The following is a 23,776-nucleotide window of genomic DNA, read 5'->3' as shown; positions in this document are numbered from 1 at the left end:
TTGTTATTCGTACCTGATCCAGATGCAATAATCTCTAAAGCATGCAAGGAATCACGAATCAGAAATCAAATGGCGTTACATGTTACTTTAGCAGAAAACACCAAACCCTCGATTGAAGGTCGAGGAGGACCGATCAGATTCCCAGAGATCCAAGAACACTCGTTCGAGTTAAAACATCACATCATACATCTCATTCAAAATAGTTGTCAGTTTCATGGACTACCGAATGACGATCCTAACTCTCACCTTGATAAATTCATATCTCTTTTGAACTCCTACAAACAGCCAGGGATAGGAAAAGATATAGTTCGGCTATACTTGTTTCCCTATTCTCTCACTCATCATGCGTAAATATGGTTCGAAGGACTGAAAAAAGATTCCATCACGTCATGGATGGAGATGTTTACAAAATTCCTAGCCAAATATTTTCCCCCTTCTAAACAAACCAAACTAAAGAATGACATCATTAACTTCAAACAAAGTTATGATGAATCTCTTTACACTGCATGGGAGCGATTCAAAACCCTGCTGAAGAAGTGCCCTAATCACCAGTTAGAACGGTCGGCTCAAATCTGCACCTTCTACAATGGTCTTAAGGTAAATCATAGGATGAAGATCGATGTAGCAGCTTAAGGAAATCTAATGAACCAAACAGACGAAGCATGGGAATTGCTCGAGAACATGACAATGCATCATCGTGACTGGAACAGTGGTGAAACAACTTCATCATCTGCCCCACTCTCTGCACTTAACAATCAAATGGAGGCCATCAGGCCTGTGTTAATTGTACCAACCCATAACCAACTGAAGAATATTAAGTTGAGTACGAGAACCCTGACGGTTCAGTCTGTTACGTCCAATACCCAGCTCGTCAACCAAATCTCGAATTCAATCAACAACCTAGGGTTAACCAATTTCAATGAAGCAACCAGCCTTTTTGCTATTGCTACCCACCTTATCCATCCCAACAATCTCAATTGCCCTACGATCAACCACTTCCATTCACTGGTCCCCAGTCAAGGAAAATTCCCCAACCAACCAAATTACAAAAGTAACCAACCCCACTCTCGGAGCTGATGATCAGTTCACTCAGTTCATTCAAGGACAACAACAGCTAAATCAGAGAACTGCATCCAGACAAGACCAGACGGAGATACTAATGAGAAATCAATTGGCTCTACTCAAAAGTCTAGAAACGCAGCTCGGACAGTTATCACAACGCCTTGAAACCCGACCACAAGGAAGGTTACCTAGTAATACTATCCAAAATCTCCACATAGAGGAAGCTAAACAAATAGATTCCGTAAACCCAGAGGAAGAACCACGGAGAAAGTCAGCTATGCTCAAGAACAAATCGACATATACTCAAAAGCTGCCCACTGCAACTCCAGTTCGTGTACCCTACCCTGGAAGGCTACAGGAGGAACCATCCCAGCTTGATTCCTTCAAACTCGATGGAAGATTCCTGGACACCATGTCAAAAGTTCCCAACCAGAAGAGATACATCCGAAGGCTTCTCTCTACTAAGGAGAGGATACCAGATTCTAACAAAATTCCACTGAGTGAAGAATGCTCGGCATTACTCAGAAACTTTCTACCGCAAAAGCTAGGAGACACGGGCCAATTCATTTTCCCGTGTTCGATATATCAATCTGGAACCATTCATGCGCTCGCATATTTAGGAGCAAGTATCAACCTAATCCCTACTCGCTCTATAAGAGATTAGAATTAGGAGACTTGTCACCAACTAAAAAGACAATCCAACTTTCCTATCACACAATTCGATATCCTAAGGGCATAGTTGAGAACGTCTTGGTGAAAGTCGACAAATTCTTGTATCCTACAAATTTCGTAGTGATGGACATTAAGGAAGACCTACACACACCAATAGTCTTAGGAAGACCTTTCATGAATACGGCTAGGACTGTCATTGATGTGTACAATCAAACCTTGATCTTGCGATCACATGGGGCGAGCGTTACCTTCAAAATTGACCGACTTACAGATATTTCTGGACAGCCAGAGATGTTTGCTATTTCCACTAGATGGATAACTTCCGATGACAAGTCTTTACCACCAGCCGATGATATCGAGATGGGTGTTGAATCACAGTCTACAGACGACCCATAAATGGAAGCAGAGGATCCCAATGAAGAAATAGAGGAAGATGAAGAACCTGAAGAGGAAGAGGAAATGTAAGACATAAAAGAAGCTGCGATAATACCCTCTCTAAGCATTAAGCGTCTTGAAGAATTAATGAGGCTTGAGACGAAAGATCACAGTTTAATCATTCGTTTCAAGAAGAAAACTGATAGGGTTAGGGTTAAAGATATATAAATTGACCCTGCAAGTGTCAAAGTAAAGAACCAAAATGCTGAAGAAGCCCGTTCATTAGACAAATCCTCAGAAGAACATTAAACCGATAATGATGAGGAAGAGCAACATGAAGACATTCTGAATAACTCACACTCTCCAACCGAACCAGATCAAGGGGAGCCGGACTCTTCTTCAGATCGGATTTCAGTCATATCTACATACGCCAACATGATAACTTTCATTAATGACACCTGAAATGCCCCGTTCATATACAATATAAACGATTCACAATAGTTAATTACATTGCGAGGTAATTGACCTCTATATGATACATTTTACAAACATTGCATTCGTTTTTAAAAGACAAACTTTCTTAACATCGAAAGTTGACGGCAAGCATACTATTTCATAATACCTCCAACTATAATTGACTTAATAATAATCTTGATGAACTCGACGACTCGAATGCAACGTCTTTTGAAATATGTCATGAATGACTCCAAGTAATATCTCTAATATGAGCAAATGCACGGCGGAAGATTTCTTTCGTACCTGAGAATAAACATGCTTTCAAGTGTCAACCAAAAGGTTGGTGAGTTCATAGGTTTATCATAAAACAATAAAATTCATCATTTTGATAGACCACAAGATTTAAATCCTGCATGATACAAATGGGCCCGAATCCTATACCCACCTGTAATGTACATGCGATATCTTTTAAATACATTACACCTTTCTCATGTACGAAATCATCTTTCATAAATCTTAGTAACCGTACACATATCTTGTGCACAAAAATAACATACACATAACCTGTGTATAAAATCATTCTCTCGATACATAACATTCACTTTTCATTGCTTTCATAGCTTGACTTGGTAACCGACCTTAACATATAATAAGCATAATAATATCCCCAAAACAGAACATCTCGTCTGTATAATAATCTTATAAACTTCGAAGTACTAAACACCACGCCCACTAGCCCTTCTGTCTAGTGAACATTCTGGGTGGGGGTGTTAAATCCGGTAGCTACCTTTAGGATTCGCGTCAATTAAGCGTGCAATAATTCTCAAAATTAGTGATGTTCCCTAATTCTTAGGTTACCAAGCAATAATAATCAGGGGAAAAATATTCATATCAATTGTGGCAATTATCACGTCCACATAATTCAATGGTGGCAATTATCACGTCCACATAATTCATTCGAGGAATGTTTTGCTTGTGTCTATCTCGTCAAACATTTATAAAAGCATTTCATGTATTCGCAGTTCAAAATGTATTTCAAAAGCATTTAATAAAGCAGTTGTAAAAGTAGCGCATGTATTCTCAGTCCCAAAAATGTAAAGAGTAAAAGGGAATCAAATGAACTCACCATACTGTATTTTGTAGTAAAAATACATATTACGACATTAAACAATGCAGGGTTGGCCTCGGATTCACGAACCTATATCATTTGTATATAAATTAAAATGTGTAATCGTAATCGAACAAGTTTATATATTATTTCTTAAATTATATATTATACTTATTTAGTTTGTGTATATATTTAAAATGTTTAATATCTATCTACTTAGTTATATTAATATATATATATATATATATATATATATATATATATATATATATATATATATATATATATATATATATATATATATATATATATATATATATATATATATATATATATATATATATATATATATATATAGTTAGTATTATATAAAAATATGATTAGTTTGTTATATATAAGTATTTATTTAAATATTGTTATTATGTAGGTATATAAACTATTAATATAATTATGATATATGTATTAAGTATATTTTTAGGTACAAAATATTTATCTGTAACAAAAATGGTAGTTTTGATAATAATGATTTACTAATAATAATAAATTTCTTAATATCGATAATACTAATAATAATAACTATATTCGTTAAAATCAATACTTATGTTAATAATAGTAATAGTAAAACTAATAATTACAAAAATGATATTAATACTAATATTAGTGAAAAATAATAATAATTTGTATGGTTTTTATAATAACAATAATAATAATCCTAATCCTAAAATTAATAATAGTAATACTTATATTAGTAGTAGTCTTATAAAATCAATAATAACGATAATAATAATAATAATAATATTTAGTGATATTACTAATAATGATAATAATTGTAATTTTAGTAATAATAACAATGATTAATAATAATAAAGTTTATCATAAGTAATAACACTAATAATAATAATAATACTAACAATAATAACAAATAATAATAATAGTAATCAGTAATATTAATAACATAAAAATAACAATAATAATAATGATTTTTAAAAGAACAAGAAACTACCTCAAGGTTTTTCTAAAAATAAATGCCTCAGACAGGACTCGAACCCGCGACCTCCCGCTAACCCAAACCATCCCTTAACCACTTCTATGCTTTTGTTTTTTTTTTTTTTTTTTTTTTATAACTCAGCTCAAGTCTATATATCTAATATATCTGTTATTTCTTCTCCATTAGCTTTAATCGACAAAGAAAATAATGATACAACTTCTCGGCCCAACCATAACGTATAAGACTTTGGCCCAGCAGGAATTTTACGATAGACCTCGGCCCAATCACACAATGGAACATAGCCCAACATCAACCTTTTATTACTAAAAAGAAAATAAATGTCGTGGCCAAGTTTCGAACCTAGGACCTCTCACTCATCAACTCACCTCCTAACCGTTTGCTCTGTCTTGTTCTTTCTGAATTATATCAAACCTATTATTTATTTAACCTTTACTATTTTTATCTTCTTCAAAAACAAGAGACCCAGAACTATTCACCATTTTTCCTTGCCTTATCATCTTCTTCGCCATTAATCATCATCATCTATCGTTTTAAAAATAGAAACAGAAGATAATAGCTGTAGTCCTCTAGTGAATAATAGCATGGAGTTGTAATGGCTAATAAGGTTCAAAGAATTAAAAAAAAAATATATCGTAGCATCATATCATAAAAAAAAGCACGATCACCATCATTAACGTAATCTCGATCTCGTTCGTCCCTCATTATTGAAATCACTATCCACTATCATTATCAATATCATAGTTTGAAAACAAAAAAAAAATTTAAATATGCAACAGTGGCTGCGGTATTCATCGCGAAAGGAAAAAAAAATATGGTGGTAGATTGTTTTGGTGTTCGGACAGCAAAAACTATGCAGCGGTTGTAATGTTTCCAAGGTGGTTGTCTTACAATCGATTTACAAACATGAAGAAGAAGAAAGAAAAAAAATAAGAAGACAGAAAAGAAAAAAAATAATACTAACTCGATTGTGAGAGTTTGTATAGGGTGCCGGCGGTGGGTGATAAGACCATGAAGGTGGCCGGTGATAATAGTTGTGATGGTGGAGAAGATGGTGGAGATGGTTGTGAGGTGATTCTCCAACGAAGTAGTAGTAACAAAAGGTGATGATAAAATGAAGGTGACGGTTGGTGATTCATGGTGTTTCACGAGAGTGATTAAAGAAGAGAGGGAGAGAGATAGCAAATGGTAGAGGGTGGTGGCGATGAGCTTGGGTGGTGTAGGTGGTTCGGTTTATCTCCCTCTGTATGTGTAAGATGCATATTAATAACAACTAATTAATAATAATAAAACTACTTTTTGAAATCACATGGAGAATAGAAAGGGAGTTAGTAATATACAGTTCAAAGGCCGGGTAATTCTACATGCAGTTTTCTCCCGGAGTGTTATCGTGTCCATTGCTAAACAGATAATATATAAAAGTGTTCATAGAACTCCCAAATTTTCAATTTAAGTCCATTTATTTATTTAGGTCATTACCTGTTTGAAACTTGATCAAAAAGATTATTTAATTATTTATTTTCTGTTTCAAATGCTATGTACGGAGTACTAAAATTTAATCTAGAAAGGTAAAAATATTTTTACCAAATCCAAAATCTTCGTAATCGATTTACAGTTCCATTTTTATTTTAAATCTTCATAAGCTCGTATTAGATCAATATGAACACTAGCAAAATGTCAACCAAGTATTACAATTGTTCACTATTTATGTTCAAAATCATTTATTTTTAATATATTTTATTTCTATATAGGAACAGATTTAAATAGTAAATTTATCTACTAAAATGAATATATTATGTATTCTTAAACAAATAGATTTAATATAATTTATATATTTACAAGTAATATTTATACACATATATCTATATATTTATAGTAATAGTTTTTATTACATGACATATTATTTTACATTTTTATTTCCAACAAATAAATCATATATCATTTCAAATAATATTTCAATTTATTATATGTATAAATATTTATGTATATATATATATATATATATATATTTAAAAATACATATATCTATTTACAATTAGTTGTTCGTGAATCGTCGGAAATGGTCGAAGTCAAATGAATGCACAAAAATAGTTCAAAAATTTTGAGACTCAACATTACATACTTTGCTTATTGTGTCGGAATCATAATAAGATTAAGTTTAAATTTTGGTCGAAAATTCCCCGGTCGTCATAGTACCTACTCGTTAAAGAAATTTCGTCCCAAAATTTGATTGGAATGGTCATGGATGACAATAAGTATGTTTGCATGACACATATGAGTTGATAAATAGGGTTTTATTACTGTTGGGTAATATGGATAAGATAATTCGATTACTCGGAGAGTACGAGTGAAGCTATCATAAAAGAATGAAATGAGTAAATGTCAATTCGTCTTAACCGGCGACGTAGTCACGGTTAATTTCCGGAATCTAAGGAATTTAAAGAAAATCTTGGAAATCGATAAGATCTGATTCTTCGGGATTTATGAAAATTAAGATCTCTTTAATTAAATGCGATCATCTGTCTCGATTGCTTTGTCTGGTATTTCCACTATAAATGAACTTCTTCCCTTCCATTATTTTCATCATTCCTATACTTTCATTCTTAATTCTTACTTCTAAAAGATTGTGAAAATGCTTCATCCAGTTCTAATCCTTGATATTTTCCTAATTATCATTTATGTCATCCTTCTTTTTAATCTTCCACCAGAAGAATCTGATTACTTCTACTATTACCTTGGGTGATACTATTCTTAATATACTGTGTCATTATATTTGTAGTGACCCGAACTTTTCCATGTTTATATATATTAATTGAGATTGATATTTACATGATTAAATGTTTCCAACATGTTAAGCAATCAAACTTGTTAAGACTTGATTAATTGAAATATGTTTCATATAGACAATTGACCACCCAAGTTGACCGGTGATTCACGAACGTTAAAACTTGTAAAAACTATATGATGACATATAATGGATATATATATAGTTAACATGATACTATGATAAGTAAACATATCATTAAGTATATTAACAATGAACTACATATGTAAAAACAAGACTACTAACTTAATGATTTTTAAACGAGACATATATGTAACGATTATCGTTGTAAAGACATTTAATGTATATATATCATATTAAGAGATATTAATACATGATAATATCATGATAATATAATAATTTAAAATCTCATTTGATATTATAAACATTGGGTTAACAACATTTAACAAGATCGTTAACCTAAAGGTTTCAAAACAACACTTACATGTAACGACTAACGATGACTTAACGACTCAGTTAAAATGTATATACATGTAGTGTTTTAATATGTATTTATACACTTTTGAAAGACTTCAATACACTTATCAAAATACTTCTACTTAACAAAAATGCTTACAATTACATCCTCGTTCAGTTTCATCAACAATTCTACTCGTATGCACCCGTATTCGTACTCGTACAATACACAGCTTTTAGATGTATGTACTATTGGTATATACACTCCAATGATCAGCTCTTAGCAGCCCATGTGAGTCACCTAAAACATGTGGGAACCATCATTTGGCAACTAGCATGAAATATCTCATAAAATTACAAAAATATGAGTAATCATTCATGACTTATTTACATGAAAACAAAATTACATATCCTTTATATCTAATCCATACACCAACGACCAAAAACACCTACAAACACTTTCATTCTTCAATTTTCTTCATCTAATTGATCTCTCTCAAGTTCTATCTTCAAGTTCTAAGTGTTCTTCATAAATTCCAAAAGTTCTAGTTTCATAAAATCAAGAATACTTTCAAGTTTGCTAGCTCACTTCCAATCTTGTAAGGTGATCATCCAACCTCAAGAAATCTTTGTTTCTTACAGTAGGTTATCATTCTAATACAAGGTAATAATCATATTCAAACTTTGGTTCAATTTCTATAACTATAACAATCTTATTTCAAGTGATGATCTTACTTGAACTTGTTTTCGTGTCATGATTCTGCTTCAAGAACTTCGAGCCATCCAAGGATCCATTGAAGCTAGATCCATTTTTCTCTTTTCCAGTAGGTTTATCCAAGGAACTTAAGGTAGTAATGATGTTCATAACATCATTCGATTCATACATATAAAGCTATCTTATTCGAAGGTTTAAACTTGTAATCACTAGAACATAGTTTAGTTAATTCTAAACTTGTTCGCAAACAAAAGTTAATCCTTCTAACTTGACTTTTAAAATCAACTAAACACATGTTCTATATCTATATGATATGCTAACTTAATGATTTAAAACATGGAAACACGAAAAACACCGTAAAACCGGATTTACGCCGTCGTAGTAACACCGCGGGCTGTTTTGGGTTAGTTAATTAAAAACTATGATAAACTTTGATTTTAAAGTTGTTATTCTGAGAAAATGATTTTTATTATGAACATGAAACTATATCCAAAAATTATGATTAAACTCAAAGTGGAAGTATGTTTTCTAAAATGGTCATCTAGACGTCGTTCTTTCGACTGAAATGACTACCTTTACTTGTAACTTATTTTTCCGACTATAAACCTATACTTTTCTGTTTAGATTCATAAAATAGAGTTCAATATGAAACCATATCAATTTGATTCACTCAAAACGGATTTAAAATGAAGAAGTTATGGGTAAAACAAGATTGGATAATTTTTCTCATTTTAGCTACGTGAAAATTGGTAACAAATCTATTCCAACCATAACTTAATCAACTTGTATTGTATATTATGTAATCTTGAGATACCATAGACACGTATACAATGTTTCGACCTATCATGTCGACACATCTATATATATTTCGGAACAACCATAGACACTCTATATGTGAATGTTGGAGTTAGCTATACAGGGTTGAGGTTGATTCCAAAATATATATAGTTTGAGTTGTGATCAATACTGAGATACATATACACTGGGTCGTGGATTGATTCAAGATAATATTTATCGATTTATTTCTGTACATCTAACTGTGGACAACTAGTTGTAGGTTACTAACGAGGACAGCTGACTTAATAAACTTAAAACATCAAAATATATTAAAAGTGTTGTAAATATATTTTGAACATACTTTGATATATATGTATATATTGTTATAGGTTCGTGAATCAACCAGTGGCCAAGTCTTACTTCCCGACGAAGTAAAAATCTGTGAAAGTGAGTTATAGTCCCACTTTTAAAATCTAATATTTTTGGGATGAGAATACATGCAGGTTTTATAAATGATTTACAAAATAGACACAAGTACGTGAAACTACATTCTATGGTTGAATTATCGAAATCAAATATGCCCCTTTTTATTAAGTCTGGTAATCTAAGAATTAGGGAACAGACACCCTAATTGACGCGAATCCTAAAGATAGATCTATTGGGCCTAACAAACCCCATCCAAAGTACCGGATGCTTTAGTACTTCGAAATTTATATCATATCCGAAGGGTGTCCCGGAATGATGGGGATATTCTTATATATGCATCTTGTTAATGTCGGTTACCAGGTGTTCACCATATGAATGATTTTTATCTCTATGTATGGGATGTGTATTGAAATATGAATCTTGTGGTCTATTGTTACGATTTGATATATATAGGTTAAACCTATAACTCACCAACATTTTTGTTGACGTTTAAAGCATGTTTATTCTCAGGTGAATATTAAGAGCTTCCGCTGTTGCATACTAAAATAAGGAAAAGATTTGGAGTCCATGTTTGTATGATATTGTGTAAAAACTGCATTCAAGAAACTGATTTCGATGTAACATATTTGTATTGTAAACCATTATGTAATGGTCGTGTGTAAACATGATATTTTAGATTATCATTATTTGATAATCGACGCAAAGCTTTTTAAACCTTTATTTATGAAATAAAGGTTATGGTTTGTTTTAAAAATGAATGCAGTCTTTGAAAAATGTCTCATATAGAGGTCAAAACCTCGCAACGAAATCAATTAATATGGAACGTTTTTAATCAATAAGAACGGGACATTTCAGTTGGTATCCGAGCGTTGGTCTTAGAGAACTAGAATTTTACATTAGTGTGTCTTATCGAGTTTGTTAGGATGCATTAGTGAGTCTGGACTTTGACCGTGTTTACTTGAAAAATGATTGCTTAACAAATTTTGTTGGAAACTATATATTTTTAACATGTGAATATTATGTGATATATTAATCTCTTAACGCGTTTGATATTATGTGATAGATGTCTACCTCTAGAACAAGTCCCATTGACTCACCTAATAATAATGAAGAGTCAAATGTAAATTGGAATGATTCGTGGACTGATTCACAAGTTCCCGAAGAGGAACCGGAAGAAGAGTCGGAACCGGAAGAAGAATCGGAACCGGAAGAAGAATCGGAACCGGATGAAGAAATAGAACCGGTGGGGGAAATAATAAAACGGTTAAGTAAAAGAAAATCCTCAACCAACCGACCAAGGTTAATTATGGTCAATGGTGTTTCCGCCAAGGAAGCAAAATATTGGGAGGATTACCAATTCTCCGATGAATCGGATTCCGACGAGAATTCCGATGATGTTATAGAAATTACCCCAACTGAATTTAAAAAGGCAAAAGAAAATAATAAGGGAAAGGGCATAAAAATAGAGAAATCTAATTCCAACCCCGATGAACTTTATATGTATCGTCAACGCCCGAAGTCCTTAAGTTGTAACAATGACCCGGGAACCTCTAAACCACCAGGTTTTTCTAAACCAATGTGGACAACGACGGCTCGTATTAGGGGAACATCATATATCCCTAGAAACTTGGCAAAACGAACCAAAACCGAAGAAGAAGAAACGAGCGAGTCGGAATAAGATAGTTGTATTCGTGTGGTGTAATATATGTAATATAGTGTTCTTATGCTTTATGATATATGTAAAAATTGCTTGTATTAATAAGTATTTTTTTATGAATCTAACTCTTGTCTATTTTACAGTTTAAAAACACAAAATGGATAGACAACCCAATATTTTAAGAGACCTACCCGGAGACATGATTGATGAAATCTTGTCTAGAGTCGGCCAGAATTCTTCGGCACAACTATTTAAGGCGAGATCAGTTTGCAAGACATTCGAAGAACGTTCCAAGAATGTCTTGGTTTATAAGAGACTTTCGTTTGAAAGATGGGGGATATCACATTGGGAAACCCATAAGTTACGATGTGTTTACTTTGACGCATATATTGCAGGGAACCCAAATGCTATTTTACGCAACGGGTTAAGAAATTATTTTGACTCAATATATCCGAATATTGGACTTCGTGATTTAGAAAAAGCGGCTAACATGCAACATAAAGAAGCATGTTATGCTTACGGATTAGTAATGTTCGCTTCTCACCAAAGTGAGAACAAGAACATCGGGCTACAACTATTAAACAAAACGTTTCCACAAGTGACGGAGTCGGTAATTGGGGTAAGAAATGAGGTTTTTAGATTATTACGGGACTGTTGGACATTACGTAACCCTCGTCCCTTTGACGACGTTACAACACGCTGTCTTATCAACGGCCATAACGGTTATGTTGCACAAGACCAAGGATGGGAAGTAGTCCTAGTAAAACCAGAATGCATGACTTGTTTCTGGACGTATGAATTACGTGTCTTTATTGCCTTTGCTGAACGACTTGTGTACTAGCTAGAATTATCTTCACAACTATCTTGTATCAAAGTTATTGTGTGCTATATTTCATGCTTTATGTAAAATAAGCGGTATTGTAAGTTTGTAAAATATTGTATAAAAGTTTGAACGCGAAATATTATTATAATCAGTTTTTCATATAGAATTGTAGTAGTTGAATTGTATATTAGCTACTAAGTATGAACTTAACGGGTAGGTACTACCCGAATTTAAACTTATAAAACGCTAATATGAAGAAAAAGCTTTTATAAATGAGTTCATATTATGCTACGAAATACTATTAACTACTCTTAAAATTCTGTATGATTAACTTGTTCCATTTAACTATTTTGAAGGAAATGGCACCGACTACTCGACACACCGTGAATATGAATGAAGAGGAATTCCGTACTTTTCTAGCTTCAAACATAGCCGCAGTACAGGCTGCGCTACATACCAACAATAACCTTGGATCTAGCAGTACAGGAAATCGTGTAGGATGCACCTACAAAGAATTCACTGCCTGCAAACCTTTAGAATTTGATGGAACCGAAGGACCGATCGGATTGAAACGGTGGACCGAGAAGGTCGAATCGGTGTTTGCCATAAGTAAGTGTACTGAAGAGGACAAAGTAAAGTACGCTACGCATACCTTTACAGGTTCTGCATTAACATGGTGGAATACCTATCTAGAGCAAGTGGGACAAGACGATGCGTACGCACTACCGTGGTCAGCATTCAAGCACTTGATGAACGAGAAGTACCGTCCCAGAACCGAGGTCAATAAGCTCAAGACAGAACTTAGAGGGTTACGAACCCAAGGATTTGATATTACCACGTACGAAAGACGATTCACAGAATTGTGCCTATTGTGTCCGGGAGCATTCGAAGATGAGGAAGAGAAGATCGACGCGTTTGTGAAAGGATTACCGGAAAGAATCCAAGAAGATATAAGTTCACACGAGCCCGCCTCCATACAACAGGCATGTAGAATGGCTCACAAACTCGTGAACCAAATTGAAGAAAGAATTAAAGAACAGACTGCTGAAGAGGCCAATGTGAAGCAAGTCAAAAGAAAGTGGGAGGAAAACGGTGATAAGAATCACCAATACAACAACAACAGCAATTACAACAATAATCGCAACAATTATCCCAACAATCGCAACATCAATCGCAACTACAACAAACGGCCCAACAACAACAACAACAACAACAACAGCAACTACAACAATCATCCCAACAACAATAATAACCGCAACAACAACAACAATCAGAAGCAGCTATGCCAAAGGTGTGAAAAGAATCACTCGGGGTTCTGCACCAAATTTTGCAACAAGTGTAAAAGAAATGGTCATAGCGCGGCGATGTGTGAGGTCTACGGACCAGGGGTTAATAGAACGAAAGGAACAAATGGTGTCGGAACGAGTAATGGCGGAGCAAGTAGTGTCGGAGCAAGTTATGCCAATGTAGTTTGTTATAAATGTGGAAAACCGAGCCACATTATTAGAAATTGCCCGAACCAGGAGAACACGAATGGACAAGGCCGTGGAAGAGTTTTCAATATTAATGCGGCAGAGGCACAGGAAGACCCGGAGCTTGTTACGGGTACGTTTCTTATTGACAATAAATCTGCTTACGTTTTATTTGATTCGGGTGCGGATAGAAGCTATATGAGTAGAGATTTTTGTACTAAATTAAGTTGTCCATTGACGCCTTTGGATAGTAAATTTTTACTCGAATTAGCAAATGGTAAATTAATTTCAGCAGATAATATATGTCGGAATCGAGAAATTAAACTGGTTAGCGAAACATTTAAGATTGATTTGATACCAGTAGAGTTAGGGAGTTTTGATGTGATAATCGGTATGGACTGGTTGAAAGAAGTGAAAGCGGAGATCGTTTGTTACAAAAATGCAATTCGCATTATACGAGAAAAAGGAAAACCCTTAATGGTGTACGGAGAAAAGGGCAACACGAAGCTACATCTTATTAGTAATTTGAAGGCACAAAAACTAATAAGAAAAGGTTGCTATGTTGTTCTAGCACACGTCGAGAAAGTACAAACTGAAGAAAAGAGCATCAATGATGTTCCCGTCGCAAAAGAATTTCCTGATGTATTTCCGAAAGAATTACCGGGATTACCCCCACATCGATCCGTTGAATTTCAAATAGATCTTGTACCAGGAGCTGCACCAATAGCTCGTGCTCCTTACAGACTCGCACCCAGCGAGATGAAAGAACTACAAAGCTAATTACAAGAACTTTTAGAGCGTGGTTTCATTCGACCAAGCACATCACCGTGGGGAGCTCCTGTTTTGTTTGTCAAGAAGAAAGATGGTACATTCAGGTTGTGTATCGACTACCGAGAGTTGAACAAACTTACCATCAAGAACCGCTACCCACTACCGAGAATCGATGACTTATTTGATCAACTACAAGGCTCGTCTGTTTATTCAAAGATTGACTTACATTTCGGGTATCATCAAATGCGGGTGAAAGAAGATGATATTCCAAAGACTGCTTTCAGAACACGTTACGGTCATTACGAGTTTATGGTCATGCCGTTTGGTTTAACTAATGCACCAGCTGTGTTCATGGACCTTATGAACCGAGTGTGTGGACCATACCTTGACAAGTTTGTCATTGTTTTCATTGATGACATACTTATTTACTCAAAGAATGACCAAGAACACGGTGAACATTTGAGAAAGGTGTTAGAAGTATTGAGGAAGGAAGAATTGTACGCTAAGTTTTCAAAGTGTGCATTTTGGTTGGAAGAAGTTCAATTCCTCGGTCACATAGTGAACAAAGAAGGTATTAAGGTGGATTCGGCAAAGATAGAAACTGTTGAAAAGTGGGAAACCCCGAAAACTCCGAAACACATACGCCAGTTTTTAGGACTAGCTGGTTACTACAGAAGGTTCATCCAAGACTTTTCCAGAATATCAAAACCCTTGACTGCATTAACGCATAAAGGGAAGAAATTTGAATGGAATGATGAACAAGAGAAAGCGTTTCAGTTATTGAAGAAAAAGCTAACTACGGCACCTATATTGTCATTGCCTGAAGGGAATGATGATTTTGTGATTTATTGTGATGCATCAAAGCAAGGTCTCGGTTGTGTATTAATGCAACGAACGAAGGTGATTGCTTATGCGTCTAGACAATTGAAGATTCACGAACAAAATTATACGACGCATGATTTGGAATTAGGCGCGGTTGTTTTTGCATTAAAGACTTGGAGGCACTACTTATATGGGGTCAAAAGTATTATATATACCGACCACAAAAGTCTTCAACACATATTTAATCAGAAACAACTGAATATGAGGCAGCGTAGGTGGATTGAATTATTGAATGATTACGACTTTGAGATTCGTTACCACCCGGGGAAGGCAAATGTGGTAGCCGATGCCTTAAGCAGGAAGGACAGAGAACCCATTCGAGTAAAATCTATGAATATAATGATTCATAATAACATTACTACTCAAATAAAGGAGGCGCAACAAGGAGTTTTAAAAGAGGGAAATTTAAAGGATGAAATACCCAAAGGATCGAAGAAGCATCTTAATATTCGGGATGACGGAACCCGGTATAGGGCTGAAAGGATTTGGGTACCAAAATTTGGAGATATGAGAGAAATGGTACTTAGAGAAGCTCATAAAACCAGATACTCAATACATCCTGGAACGGGGAAGATGTACAAGGATCTCAAGAAACATTTTTGGTGGCCGGGTATGAAAGCCGATGTTGCTAAATACGTAGGAGAATGTTTGACGTGTTCTAAGGTCAAAGCTGAGCATCAGAAACCATCAGGTCTACTTCAACAACCCGAAATCCCGGAATGGAAATGGGAAAACATTACCATGGATTTCATCACTAAATTGCTAAGGACTGCAAGTGGTTTTGATACTATTTGGGTAATAGTTGACCGTCTCACCAAATCAGCACACTTCTTGCCAATAAGAGAAGATGACAAGATGGAGAAGTTAGCACGACTGTATTTGAAGGAAGTCATCTCCAGACATTGAATACCAATCTCTATTATCTCTGATAGGGATGGCAGATTTATTTCAAGATTCTGGCAGACATTACAGCAAGCATTAGGAACTCGTCTAGACATGAGTACTACCTATCATCCACAAACTGATGGGCAGAGCGAAAGGACGATACAAACGCTTGAAGACATGCTACGAGCATGTGTTATTGATTTCGGAAACAGTTGGGATCGACATCTACCGTTAGCAGAATTTTCCTACAACAACAGCTACCATTCAAGCATTGAGATGGCGCTGTTTGAAGCACTTTATGGTAGAAAGTGCAGGTCTCCGATTTGTTGGAGTGAAGTGGGGGATAGACAGATTACGGGTCCGGAGATTATACAAGAAACTACCGAGAAGATCATCCAAATTCAACAACGGTTGAAAACAGCCCAAAGTCGACAAAAGAGCTACGCTGACATTAAAAGAAAAGATATAGAATTTGAAATTGGAGAGATGGTCATGCTTAAAGTTGCACCTTGGAAAGGCGTTGTTCGATTTGGTAAACGAGGGAAATTAAATCAGAGGTATATTGGACCATTCAAGATTATTGATCGTGTCGGACCAGTAGCTTACCGACTAGAGTTACCTCAACAACTCGCGGCTGTACATAACACTTTCCACGTCTCGAATTTAAAGAAATGTTTTGCTAAAGAAGATCTCACTATTCTGTTAGATGAAATCCAAATCAACGAAAAACTTCAATTCATCGAAGAACCCGTCGAAATAATGGATCGTGAGGTTAAAAGACTTAAGCAAAACAAGATACCAATTGTTAAGGTTCGATGGAATGCTCGTAGAGGACCCGAGTTCACCTGGGAGCATGAAGATCAGATGAAGAAGAAATACCCGCATCTATTTCCAGAAGATTCGTCAACACCTTCAACAGCTTAAAATTTCGGGACGAAATTTATTTAACGGGTAGGTACTGTAGTGACCCGAACTTTTCCATGTTTATATATATTAATTGAGATTGATATTTACATGATTAAATGTTTCCAACATGTTAAGCAATCAAACTTGTTTAGACTTGATTAATTGAAATATGTTTCATATAGACAATTGACCACCCAAGTTGACCGGTGATTCACGAACGTTAAAACTTGTAAAAACTATATGATGACATATAATGGATATATATATAGTTAACATGATACTATGATAAGTAAACATATCATTAAGTATATTAACAATGAACTACATATGTAAAAACAAGACTACTAACTTAATGATTTTTAAACGAGACATATATGTAACGATTATCGTTGTAAAGACATTTAATGTATATATATCATATTAAGAGATATTCATACATGATAATATCATGATAATATAATAATTTAAAATCTCATTTGATATTATAAACATTGGGTTAACAACATTTAACAAGATCGTTAACCTAAAGGTTTCAAAACAACACTTACATGTAACGACTAACGATGACTTAACGACTCAGTTAAAATGTATATACATGTAGTGTTTTAATATGTATTTATACACTTTTGAAAGACTTCAATACACTTATCAAAATACTTCTACTTAACAAAAATGCTTACAATTACATCCTCATTCAGTTTCATCAACAATTCTACTCGTATGCACCCGTATTCATACTCGTACAATAAACAGCTTTTAGATGTATGTACTATTGGTATATACACTCCAATGATCAGCTCTTAGCAGCCCATGTGAGTCACCTAACACATGTGGGAACCATCATTTGGCAACTAGCATGAAATATCTCATAAAATTACAAAAATATGAGTAATCATTCATGACTTATTTACATGAAAACAAAATTACATATCCTTTATATCTAATCCATACACCAACGACCAAAAACACCTACAAACACTTTCATTCTTCAATTTTCTTCATCTAATTGATCTCTCTCAAGTTCTATCTTCAAGTTCTAAGTGTTCTTCATAAATTCCAAAAGTTCTAGTTTCATAAAATCAAGAATACTTTCAAGTTTGCTAGCTCACTTCCAATCTTGTAAGGTGATCATCCAACCTCAAGAAATCTTTGTTTCTTACAGTAGGTTATCATTCTAATACAAGGTAATAATCATATTCAAACTTTGGTTCAATTTCTATAACTATAACAATCTTATTTCAAGTGATGATCTTACTTGAACTTGTTTTCGTGTCATGATTCTGCTTCAAGAACTTCGAGCCATCCAAGGATCCATTGAAGCTAGATCCATTTTTCTCTTTTCCAGTAGGTTTATCCAAGGAACTTAAGGTAGTAATGATGTTCATAACATCATTCGATTCATACATATAAAGCTATCTTATTCGAAGGTTTAAACTTGTAATCACTAGAACATAGTTTAGTTAATTCTAAACTTGTTCGCAAACAAAAGTTAATCCTTCTAACTTGACTTTTAAAATCAACTAAACACATGTTCTATATCTATATGATATGCTAACTTAATGATTTAAAACCTGGAAACACGAAAAACACCGTAAAACCGGATTTACGCCGTCGTAGTAACACCGCGGGCTGTTTTGGGTTAGTTAATTAAAAACTATGATAAACTTTGATTTTAAAGTTGTTATTCTGAGAAAATGATTTTTATTATGAACATGAAACTATATCCAAAAATTATGATTAAACTCAAAGTGGAAGTATGTTTTCTAAAATGGTCATCTAGACGTCGTTCTTTCGACTGAAATGACTACCTTTACAAAAACGACTTGTAACTTATTTTTCCGACTATAAACCTATACTTTTCTGTTTAGATTCATAAAATAGAGTTCAATATGAAACCATAGCAATTTGATTCACTCAAAACGGATTTAAAATGAAGAAGTTATGGGTAAAACAAGATTGGATAATTTTTCTCATTTTAGCTACGTGAAAATTGGTAACAAATCTATTCCAACCATAACTTAATCAACTTGTATTGTATATTATGTAATCTTGAGATACCATAGACACGTATACAATGTTTCGATCTATCATGTCGACACATGTATATATATTTTGGAACAACCATAGACACTCTATATGTGAATGTTGGAGTTAGCTATACAGGGTTGAGGTTGATTCCAAAATATATATAGTTTGAGTTGTGATCAATACTGAGATACGTATACACTGGGTCGTGGATTGATTCAAGATAATATTTATCGATTTATTTCTGTACATCTAACTGTGGACAACTAGTTGTAGGTTACTAACGAGGACAGCTGACTTAATAAACTTAAAACATCAAAATATATTAAAAGTGTTGTAAATATATTTTGAACATACTTTGATATATATGTATATATTGTTATAGGTTCGTGAATCAACCAGTGGCCAAGTCTTACTTCCCGACGAAGTAAAAATCTGTGAAAGTGAGTTATAGTCCCACTTTTAAAATCTAATATTTTTGGGATGAGAATACATGCAGGTTTTATAAATGATTTACAAAATAGACACAAGTACGTGAAACTACATTCTATGGTTGAATTATCGAAATCAAATATGCCCCTTTTTATTAAGTCTGGTAATCTAAGAATTAGGGAACAGACACCCTAATTGACGCGAATCCTAAAGATAGATCTATTGGGCCTAACAAACCCCATCCAAAGTACCGGATGCTTTAGTACTTCGAAATTTATATCATATCCGAAGGGTGTCCCGAAATGATGGGGATATTCTTATATATGCATCTTGTTAATGTCGGTTACCAGGTGTTCACCATATGAATGATTTTTATCTCTATGTATGGGATGTGTATTGAAATATGAATCTTGTGGTCTATTGTTACGATTTGATATATATAGGTTAAACCTATAACTCACCAACATTTTTGTTGACGTTTAAAGCATGTTTATTCTCAGGTGAATATTAAGAGCTTCCGCTGTTGCATACTAAAATAAGGACAAGATTTGGAGTCCATGTTTGTATGATATTGTGTAAAAACTGCATTCAAGAAACTGATTTCGATGTAACATATTTGTATTGTAAACCATTATGTAATGGTCGTGTGTAAACATGATATTTTAGATTATCATTATTTGATAATCTACGTAAAGCTTTTTAAACCTTTATTTATGAAATAAAGGTTATGGTTTGTTTTAAAAATGAATGCAGTCTTTGAAAAACGTCTCATATAGAGGTCAAAACCTCGCAACGAAATCAATTAATATGGAACGTTTTTAATCAATAAGAACGGGACATTTCAATATTGCTATTCGTATTAATATCCACGGTTTGAAACCTCCGTGTTGTTATTGGGCTTTATATTTTCTCTTACATTTTGGAGCTCTTTGCCTTTTTATTCTCTTCTTGACCTCTGGTAAAGCGAGTAATGGTCCATAATTCATAAGTATGGAGTTTCGAATGAACTTAATGTTCTAAACAAGAAAGAACGTAATAGCATGATTTGATTTTTCAAATTACTAGAATTACTGAGAATGGAACTATCAAGAATATATTTTCTTAATATGTTCAGAAGTTAAGCAGAATGAAAGAGTTATGTAACATGGCACATGATGATGTTATGATCTGTGAATCATCACGTTTCATTAGAAACTCAACATGACTTACTGTAATATAATCACGTTGATCAAGTATCATTATATTATACTAACTCATGCATCAGTTCCCAACACTACTTCAAAAACATTCATACTTTAAATTCGAATTTTAAAGAAATTTAGAAACTAAAATGGTTTCCTTTATGATGTAATATAGATAGCAGGAAGAGATAAATAATTTCGGACAAGAATATTTATGAAAATATCCTCAGAAATATCGAAGATATTTATGATGATATTTTGGAATTTCTAAGATCAAAGCTTGATGAAGAAAATCCTTTCGCAAGGATGTAGAATAAATAAGGAGCAAGATATTCGCTGAAGAGTTCATCAGATATAGAATCATCTGAATTCATTAAGTACAGGTTTAGTCCTTATGATTTGTCCACAGTCTCCTTTATAGTTTGCTCAATCCAATTTTTCCGGTTCCAACTTTTCTGGGCTTTGCCAACAACTATTCTTTATCTTTATACCTTCGACTGTTAAGGTCGTGTACAATTTTTGCTGCTGTATTCAGCTTTTTCAGAATTTGGAATATTAATTCGTAGATTGAGTGCTTTTCAGAATGGAAGATCTTAATTCTAAGAGATAAATGTTATATGTATAAATATAACTGTTGATGTAGAAACGTTGCGAGATTCGAAATACTGATTGCTAATTCCCGATAATTGGTATGGCAATTCTCATTATAAGGTGTGGATGAGTATATGAATATATTTTAATGAACAAATATAATGGTTCTTCGGAGAGGCAAAGATCAATGAAGTTGTTGATAAGTTTACTGCTAATGTGGTGGAATATAAATGGTTCTCCAGTAACGTTGACGAAAGGCAAACTTATATATCAAGATTATAATAGAGTTTATTCGAACGAAAAGTCGATGTTGATTTGCTGGAGCTGTAACAAAATTGGCTAATTTGAAAAGATATTGTAAAGTTATTTCTGGTAATAACAATGCGAAGGAGCTAGCACAGATACGTGTTAAACGATTTACTCAGGTTTCGAGTTTTTTCAGGTGCATAACTATATGCATAAATCCTTCCTTCTGTAGATGAAGTGCGGTTGGTTCATTCTCTTACTTGAGGTGTTTTCAAGAATCATGAAAGGTTTGAACACAGATCATAATCGTCAAGATACAAATGAAGTTTAGGATGAAATCAAGTGGCAAACTTGAAGAATTGTTTAGTTTCATATGTTATAATCAATATTTTAATTCATTTTAATTGTCCAATGTTGGTAGTCCTCAGTTGATAGTCCACAGTTAGCAATATATAATATTCTAATTAATTAATACTTGTCGTGACACGTGTACATGTCTCAGACTCGATTACAACTCAAAATATATATATTATTGTAGAATCAACCTCAACCCTGTATAGCTAACTCCAGCATTACTGCATATAGAGTGTCTATGGTTATTCCAAATAATATATATAGATGCGTCGATATGATATGTCAAAACCTTGTATACGTGTCCCGATATTTAAATGCGTAAATAACAGTATTTAAATGACGATAAATAAAGTGCGTAAAATAAATAACAAAAATTAAATGACGATAAATAAAATTGCGAGAATATAAATTGCGATAAATAAATTGTGATAAATAAAAATGTAACCAGTTAGCTAGGAACAGTTAGCTAGGAACAGTTAGCGTGGATTCTTAACAAAATTTTTCTTCATAGTTAATTTGTTTGTTTCTAACAGATTTTATTTTGTCCAGTGTTTTCTTCATCATGCCACTTTATGAAATTTTTCTAACAAAATTTGTCCAGTGTTTTCTTCATCATGCCAGTGTTTTCTAACAAAATTTTTCTTCATAGTTAATTTGTTTGTTTCTAACTGATAGATCAAAATCCAAATATGATATTGAATGAAAAGGGTTATTCTGCGGTGAACGGATACATATATCGGTGGTTGTAAATAGAATAGTAAATGACTGTTGAATCAGATTCGAAGAATGTATAGTGTAACTTATTAAGGTGAAATCTAAATATTTCTCGGGTATTACCTACCCGTTAAAATATTTTAACCATTAACTGTTTGTACAAAAGAGTTTTTAATTACAATCTTTATGAAAACATATATACATATATATTTTCTTCAGATGTAATCATGGATTTAATGAGTTAATATGATATTAAACTCATTTGGGTTACGGTTAGAACTAGAATATATAATCTCTAAAACATTAAAGATTACATAATTGCCATGTCGAACGAAGATAAATGATGTAGAACGTCATGTATAACGATGATTATGCTTGAGGTATAGATTGTGATGTTGAGACGCGTGATGTTGAAACCTGGGTTGTTGGTGGTACTGATATTGATGTTGATGGTACTGTTGGTGCTGTTGATGTTGCTGAAGCTGGTACGTTTTGCACCATATTTTTCAAGGCTATAACTCGGGCGCGTAGTTCATTGACTTATTACTCCGGGATGATTGTCAGTAAGAACGGGCAAATGAATAAGGTTTAGAATCTGATTTATGATATAGTCGTGGCGAGATATTCTGGAAATGAGGGTGAAAATGGTGTTACGAACAGGTTCGCCGGTAAGTGCTTCAGTTTCTTCAACAAGAGGTGAATTCGATTAGTGGAAGGGATCGCCTTCTGCGCGTCTCCATTGATTAAGTCGACTACGAACCCATCAGATGAATTGGGGATGGATGATTGGTTGATTCATTCTGGTGACATTGCTTTCGGAGCTTAGGTGAAACTCCATATCGGAATAGCTGTCGGAATCCGAGGAATTTGAACTGGTTGAGGGATTCATCTTGTACGATCAGAGGAAGGATTTTCGATAAGAAGTAGATTTTAGGATGTAGATTAGTACCCTGCAATACATAATTTACATATGCATATATAATACTAAAATCCCATAAG

At 33.8% G+C, this 23,776-nt stretch overlaps 1 pseudogene; it reads left to right on the top strand.

Annotated features, from left to right (window-relative positions):
- LOC139900515 (enolase-like) overlaps positions 1-23,776 on the top strand; it is a 77,938-nt pseudogene that overhangs the window by 29,076 nt on the left and 25,086 nt on the right.

Source organism: Rutidosis leptorrhynchoides, chromosome 3 (genome assembly GCF_046630445.1).
Source record: "Rutidosis leptorrhynchoides isolate AG116_Rl617_1_P2 chromosome 3, CSIRO_AGI_Rlap_v1, whole genome shotgun sequence".
Lineage (NCBI taxonomy): Eukaryota > Viridiplantae > Streptophyta > Magnoliopsida > Asterales > Asteraceae > Rutidosis > Rutidosis leptorrhynchoides.
Note: the sequence above shows the minus strand (reverse complement) of the source record. Positions and strands in the feature narration are given on the sequence as shown.